Source organism: Alligator sinensis, unplaced genomic scaffold (genome assembly GCF_000455745.1).
Source record: "Alligator sinensis unplaced genomic scaffold, ASM45574v1 scaffold966_1, whole genome shotgun sequence".
In the NCBI taxonomy this organism is placed as follows: Eukaryota; Metazoa; Chordata; order Crocodylia; family Alligatoridae; genus Alligator; species Alligator sinensis.
The window spans coordinates 286,676-294,208 of NW_005842161.1; positions in this window are offsets into that span (position 1 = coordinate 286,676).

Consider the following 7,533-nt stretch of genomic DNA (forward strand, 5'->3'; position numbering starts at 1 on the left):
ATAAAGAAATTGAATAGTACGGCCCCAAGGACCAAGCCCCAGGGGACTCCACTGCCCACCTCCCTCCAGGTCGAATATGACCTATCCACCACCACTCTCTGGATGCAGCCCCCTAGCCAATTTGTGACTCATCTGACTGTGTAGGCATCAGTGCCACAGTCACCTAGCTTTTTAATGAGAATGGGGTAGGAGACAGTGTCGAAGGCCTTCCTGAAGTCCAGAAAGACTATATCCACCGCGACACCTGTGTCCAATGATTTTGTGACCTGATCATAGAAGGCTATCAGGCTGGTTTGACAGGACCTGCCCTTAATGAACCCATGTTGGTTGCCCTTGAGCATCTTCTCCCCCCTGCTGGTCCCTCCCAGATGTGCTCCTGGATAATTTTTTCAAAGAGCTTCACCAGGACTGAAGTAAGACTAACAGGCCTGTAGCTGCCTGGGTCTTCCCTCCTCCCTTTTTTGAAAATGGGGACCACATTGGCCTTCTTCCAGTCTTCTGGCATCTGGCCAGAGCACCACAAGTGCTCGTAAAGCCATGCCAGGGGCCCCATGATGACCCCTGCTAATTCCCTCAGCACCCTGGGGTGGACAGCATCTGGACCTGCTGATTTGAACACATCCAATCCCTCCAGAAGTTCCCTAACTCAGTCCTCCCTGACCCTAGGCCTGGCGGAGTCACTCCTGAGTCCGTCCTATATCCAGTGGGGAAGAAGTCCCAGTCCCTGCTCAGAAAAATGGAGGCAAAGAATTTGTTAAAAAGGTCTGCTTTTTCATCTGGTGCAACCACCAGCTTGTCAAGTGTATCCTGCAGGGGCCCCACGTTGCCTGGTGCCGCCTTTTTGCTCCCTATGTATTTAAAAAAGGACTTTTTGTTATCCTTGATCCTTGTTGCTAGCCCTAGTTCTGTCTTCACCTTAGCCTTCCTAACAGCCTCCCTACAGACTCTTGCTATGGAGGTATAGTTCTCTTTGGTAATAGCCCCACCCCTTCCACTGGATGTACACCTCCTTTTTGACTTTCAGACATTCCTGAATGCCTTTGGTGAGGCAAGGGAGATTTTGAGCACTCTTGCCCCCTTTGACTCACGTTGGGACTGTCACCCCTTGGGCTTGGAGGATTGTCTCCTTAAGGAACAACCACTTGTCTTGGACACCTAGTCCCCCTGCTGTCTGGAACTGTAGTGGCTCTCCCACCAATCTCCTTAGCTCATTGAAGTTGGCCCTCCTGAAGTCAAGGGCTGCTGCCTTGCTGCAGGCCCTTGACACCCTGACCTGGATTGTGAATTCCAGTAGGCGATGATTGCTATCGCCCAGGTGGTTGAGGACCTGGAGTCCCCTCACCAGGTCATCGCCTGTGGCCAGGACCAGGTCCAGCAGGGCATTCCCCCTGGTGGGACTGTGCACCTCCTGGGTTAGGTGGAGGTCTTGTATCCCAGCAAGGAGCCTAGATGAGCCGTCAGACCTGGCTGACTGCTTCTCCCAGCAAATGTCTGGGTAGTTTAGATCACCCATGATGACCACATCCCTCGACTTAACTGCCTCCATGAGCTGACCTGAGAATTCCCGGTCCAGCTCTTCCCCCTGGTTGGGTGGTTGGTAGTAGACACCCACCATTAAGTCCCTTTCCCTGTGACCCTCATGTATTCTGACCCAGAGTACTTCAGCCTACCCCTCCTCTGACCCCATCCTGTTAGAAGAGGACATGTATTGTTCTTTGATGTAGAGCGCCACACCCCCGCCTTTCCTTTCTGTTCTGTCCCACATGTATAGTCTGTAGCCCCTAATGTTTACCGCCCAATCGTGGTTGAATCCTACCAGGTTTTAGTGAGCCCTACTATGTCTTGGTTTGTACTAGCTATCCGGGGGGCGAGTTCCTCCTGTTTATTCCCCATACTTTGAGCACTAATGTAAAGGCATTTAAGGCCTCCTGTCGGTGCATGCACTCGCCCCTGATTCCTAGGATTGTCTGGACCCTTGTCACTTACCTGGGTACCTCTTGTGCTTGTCACCTGTCTTGGCTGGGAGGTGTCCTCGTGAGCTCCTGTGGCCCCATCCTCCAGCAAAGCTAGTTTAAAGCATGCCATATGAGATCAGCCAACCTGGAAGAGAAGACACGCTTGCCTTTAGGGGAGTGGTGAAGCCCATCCCACCCAAGCATGCCCCCTGCATGAAAATGCGGATCATTGTCCAGGAACCTGAGGCCTGCCTGGTGGCACCAACTCCAAAGCCTCTGGTTGACCTCATTGATGCAGGCCTCGTGATGCCGTCCACATCTACTTACCAGGAGAATAGAGGAGAATACCACCTGTACACCCGTCTCCTTGAGCTTGACCCCCAAGGCCTCGTAGTCTTTCATGATGTGGTCTGGGTTGCCCCTGGCTGTGTCATTTGTTCCCACATGGATTAGGACCATGGGGTACTGGTCTGAGGGTTGAATGAAGGCCAGGACCCTCTCTGCGACATCCTGGCAGGTAGCAGACCTCCCGTGCCATGGGGTTGGGTTGGCAGATGGGACCCTCTGTTCCCCTCAGGATGAAATCTCCGATGATGAGGACTCGGCGTTTCTTCCTCCTGGTGCTCCCTCTCTGCACCATCTGTGTCGTGTGGAGTGCCACCGTCCCCTCCCCTGGAGACTTCCTCTTCATCCTTCTCCACCAAGGCTGCCAGGGTCTTGTATCTGTTCCCGAGTTGTACCTGGGGACAATGTTCCCTCAAAGGAGTAGCGGTCTGTGAGTGTGCCGCTTTGGTCCCGCCTCCCCCTTTTGGTGCAGCATGGAGCACTTACAAAAGGTAAGCTCCTCACTCTTCACCTGGGGCAGGCAGCAGGGCCTGGGGGGCTGGAGCCTGGGGGACAGGGGCTGGAGCCTGGGCAGCTGGAGGCTGGGGGGCAGGGGCTAGAGGGTTGGACTCTGCCTGCCCCAAGTGAGGCTTTGCTGGAGGCTGGCGCAGGCTCCGGCAAACTGCTCCGTTCCCCTGCATCGCCTCGGGGAGTGAGGAGGCGTGTGGCATCAGGGTCGGGGAGTGGAGCACTTCCCGGAGCCCGTGGAGCAGTTCCCTAGGGCCAGCGGAGCCCCCTGCCTCAGCCTCCATCCCTGCTTTGCCTCACCTCGGGGAGGAGCTGCTGCCTGCCTTGAGTGAGGTTCCAACGGCTCCTAGGAACTGCTCTGCAGGCTCCACTGACTCCGGGAAGTGCTACACTCCCCAGCCCTGACTCCATGTGCGTCCTTGCTCCCCTAGGCGATGCGGGGGAGCGGAGCAGTTCCCCAGAGACAGCGGAGCCCACACCAGCCCCCGCCTTCACCTAGGGGAGGAGCTTACCTTTACTAAGTGTCCCATGTCGCAGTCCAGCTCTATTCCTGGTGGGTGCACGGCCTGAAAAAGTTTGTTCATGGCCAAACTTTTACTCATGCACAGCCGCGCATGCGTGCACCTTAGAGGGAATCTTGCCTGGGGAGCCTCCACCATGCTAGTCAGAGCAGCCCTGGGTCTGGTGGGCACCTTCTGCCGCTCCTCTGTTGTGTCTCTCTCCTGGGGGGGGGGTCTGTTCGCAGGACAACTGGCCCTGCAGTGAATGGAAATAGGTGTCAATCTTGTCCTCTGCAGCCCTGATCCCCCCCGTAGCCTGCTCACCTCAGCCTGGAGCTCCCCTACCTGCTCCTCCAGAGCCCAAATTTGGGCACAGGAGGGGCAGGCGAGGGAGCCACCAGACCCCTCTCCCACCACTGGCCTCTGGGTCCCCGTCAAGCTGCCCCACAGGGGGCCAGGGGGCTGCCGACCCCACCATGAGCTCTGGGTGGAGGCCTAAGAGGAGCCCAGGGTAGGGGATGCCACTGGGGCGGGACCCGTAGCAGCTGTGCTCCACGTCCTTACCATGTCCATGGAGCTGTGCGTCTCCCTGTCTCTCTTACTGGAGGCTCCTGCTGTGCGTCTGCCTTGTGCAAATGCTGGCCCAAACACCGGCACACCCTTTCAGAGCGCACCTGTTTGCTTGCTCTATTCACACGCGCTACCCTTGCGCAGCTCAGGGGCATGGCTCCCTGCTGGCTCACTTAAGAGGGATCCGCAGGGCTCCCCCTCTGGATCCTCTGCAGCTGTACCGACTCCGTACTCCTTTGTCACTTACCTTGTGGGATCAGCCACTGCCACTCACGGCGCCTCTGCTGCCGGTGAGTGAGAGTAGCGGGGCACACGTGCGCCCACTCAGCTCCTAAGCCCCAACTGCCGGGGGCGAGGGCAAACCACAGCTTTTAAAGGGCCACGGTTTGAAACTTCTGTGCTGCTCCCCTCAGCCAATCAGGCCACTCCGGGCTTCCCCGGAAGTGCCTGCTGGCTGCTCCGCCCCCTACGTTCCCTCCCGCTGGGGAGTAATGGCTCCCAGGGTTCTTGGGGGTGTCCGGAGCCCTGCAGCAGCCCCAGGAGTTCCCTCTTTCCGCTCCAGGAAGTGCCCCCCCCACAGCCCGCTCCCTGCAGGCTAGGTGCACTGGATGAGATGTATAACGTTTGTCCGGAAATTTGGTGCAATTTGTTGCACTGGATTAGAAGTATAACATTTCTCCAGAAATTGGATTTATGACACATTACAATCTGCTTGACATTTGATTCACCAGGTACCTGCCAGATCTGACCTCTTACACTTTTCTTCCCCCCCCCCACACACCTTCTTGAGTCCCTGAAAAACTGCTAATACAAAAGGTAAGTGGGTCATCCTATTCCTTGGTGCTCAGTGATTCAGTCTTAAGGGCAAGATGACAATGTGTTACAGAAGTTGGTGCATTAATACATTTTCATGGTCTTAAACACAATGGAAAAGGATCTCACTTAGGTGCCTGATTCTAAACAGACATTCAATGTGTGGAATAGAATCTGACCTTATGTCTACAACCCTTCTCACATAATCCTGCTGGAGAGGCATGCTAAAGGTGGGAAACATATTTGCAGGACAACAATGCAGTCATTTTTGTGTGATGGAAATATGTAAGGCAGTGGTTTGCAAACTGTATTCCGTGGAACTCTAGGTTCCACAATAGGTCATCAGAGGTTTTCCAAAGAGATTGGGGGTAATGGCAGAGTGGGCCAGGAGGTGGTGCACTGCCAATGCTGGGCCAGGTTCCTTGGCTCTGCATCAACTCATATAGTTCATGGAGTAAGGGCCAGAGACTTCAAGGCAAAAGAAGTGATATGAAAGGGTTTTGTGATTTTAGGAAGTTTGAAAGCCACAAAGGTAGTTTGTCACAAAGGTAACATAGTTTTTGCTACACAGCTCCACCTTCTAACCTCACATGGTGAATAACGGCATAGATGGTAGGGTGTGTGAAGCGGGCCCTATTCAATTCAGATTCGACCCGAATCGGGGACAGTGATTCAATTAGTTGATTTGGATCGCTGTCCCCGATTCAATTCAGCCAAATCCGAATCTGAAGATTCGATGCTGATTTGGAAGAATCAGCGATTTGGACATAGACACAGCTTTAAATGTTTTTTCTACATACCTTAAGGTACGAGCGTGGCCCATGAATGCTGCGATGCTGGGGCACAAGAGCATCCCACAGGAGCGTGGGGGGTCTGGTCCACTTCTGGGTCTGCCAGGGAGCATGCTGGGGGGGTCTTCCACACCCCCCTGGCTCAGCAATGCCCCCAGACCCAGGAGACACCAGTCACTGAGCTTCTGGTCCACTTCTGGGTCTGCTGCTGAGCGTGCTGCGGACCACAGCTTTGCACAGCCCTAATAGATAGACATAACAATTGTACTGGTATCAAAGGATACTAGTACAAGCTGCTATGAGGAACTCTTACATCTACATGATTCTGTAGCAATACAAATGTAGCAAAACTGCTCCAACTTTAACTTTGCTTCCTTCAGGTTAAAGTTAGTGCTGCAAGCTCAGGCTGTTAGTTAAAGCATAGCATCTACTGCACACTTCTAAGCAGCAGTTCACCCTCCACTTTTAAATCAGCTAAAATGTTCATTTGTCCATACCCTTACCTAGCATTATTTAGCTGCTCTCCCTCTCTAATGTCTTTACCAACACTTCTGCCTGTTGTGGAGGAGCCAGCACTCTGTTGCATGACTCAGACCTTTGTGCCAGGACACTGTATTAGGTATGATAATACCTTCTTTTCAAAGGTTTCTAATATCTAGTGAGTTAGAAAAGACTAAAAGAAGTAGAAAGTAAAACAAAACAAAAAAATCCCAAACAAAACTGTCTCAGACGGCCACAGCTGACTCCAGTTGCGTTAGAAATTGGTCGTACGTCAGGGCGGGCTGGTGAATGGAGAGGCAAACACAACTTATTGGTTGCAAAAAACTTTACTCACGCTGCTTGCAATCACGACGCAGGTGGTCCGGTTGTCGGAACAACCACGCGAGTTGTCCCAGCTGGCGGGGCCCAAGCCAGTTAATCCGTCCACAATTCAAAGCCGGCGGGGAAAGGGTTACATCTGGGATTGCGCTCGGCGACGGGAAGAAAGATCGATGATTCGACCCGAATCGGGGACAGTGATTCAATTAGTTGATTTGGATCGCTGTCCCCGATTCAATTCAGCCAAATCCGAATCTGAAGATTCGATGCTGATTTGGAAGAATCAGCGATTTGGACATAGACACAGCTTTAAATGTTTTTTCTACATACCTTAAGGTACGAGCGTGGCCCATGAATGCTGCGATGCTGGGGCACAAGAGCATCCCACAGGAGCGTGGGGGGTCTGGTCCACTTCTGGGTCTGCCAGGGAGCATGCTGGGGGGGTCTTCCACACCCCCCTGGCTCAGCACTGCCCCCAGACCCAGGAGACAGCAGTCACTGCACTTCTGGTCCACTCCTGGGTCTGCTGCTGAGCGTGCTGCGGACCACAGCTTTGCACAGCCCTAATAGATAGACATAACAATTGTACTGGTATCAAAGGATACTAGTACAAGCTGCTATGAGGAACTCTTACATCTACATGATTCTGTAGCAATACAAATGTAGCAAAACTGCTCCAACTTTAACTTTGCTTCCTTCAGGTTAAAGTTAGTGCTGCAAGCTCAGGCTGTTAGTTAAAGCATAGCATCTACTGCACACTTCTAAGCAGCAGTTCACCCTCCACTTTTAAATCAGCTAAAATGTTCATTTGTCCATACCCTTACCTAGCATTATTTAGCTGCTCTCCCTCTCTAATGTCTTTACCAACACTTCTGCCTGTTGTGGAGGAGCCAGCACTCTGTTGCATGACTCAGACCTTTGTGCCAGGACACTGTATTAGGTATGATAATACCTTCTTTTCAAAGGTTTCTAATATCTAGTGAGTTAGAAAAGACTAAAAGAAGTAGAAAGTAAAACAAAACAAAAAAATCCCAAACAAAACTGTCTCAGACGGCCACAGCTGACTCCAGTTGCGTTAGAAATTGGTCGTACGTCAGGGCGGGCTGGTGAATGGAGAGGCAAACACAACTTATTGGTTGCAAAAAACTTTACTCACGCTGCTTGCAATCACGACGCAGGTGGTCCGGTTGTCGGAACAACCACGCGAGTTGTCCCAGCTGGCGGGGCCCAAGC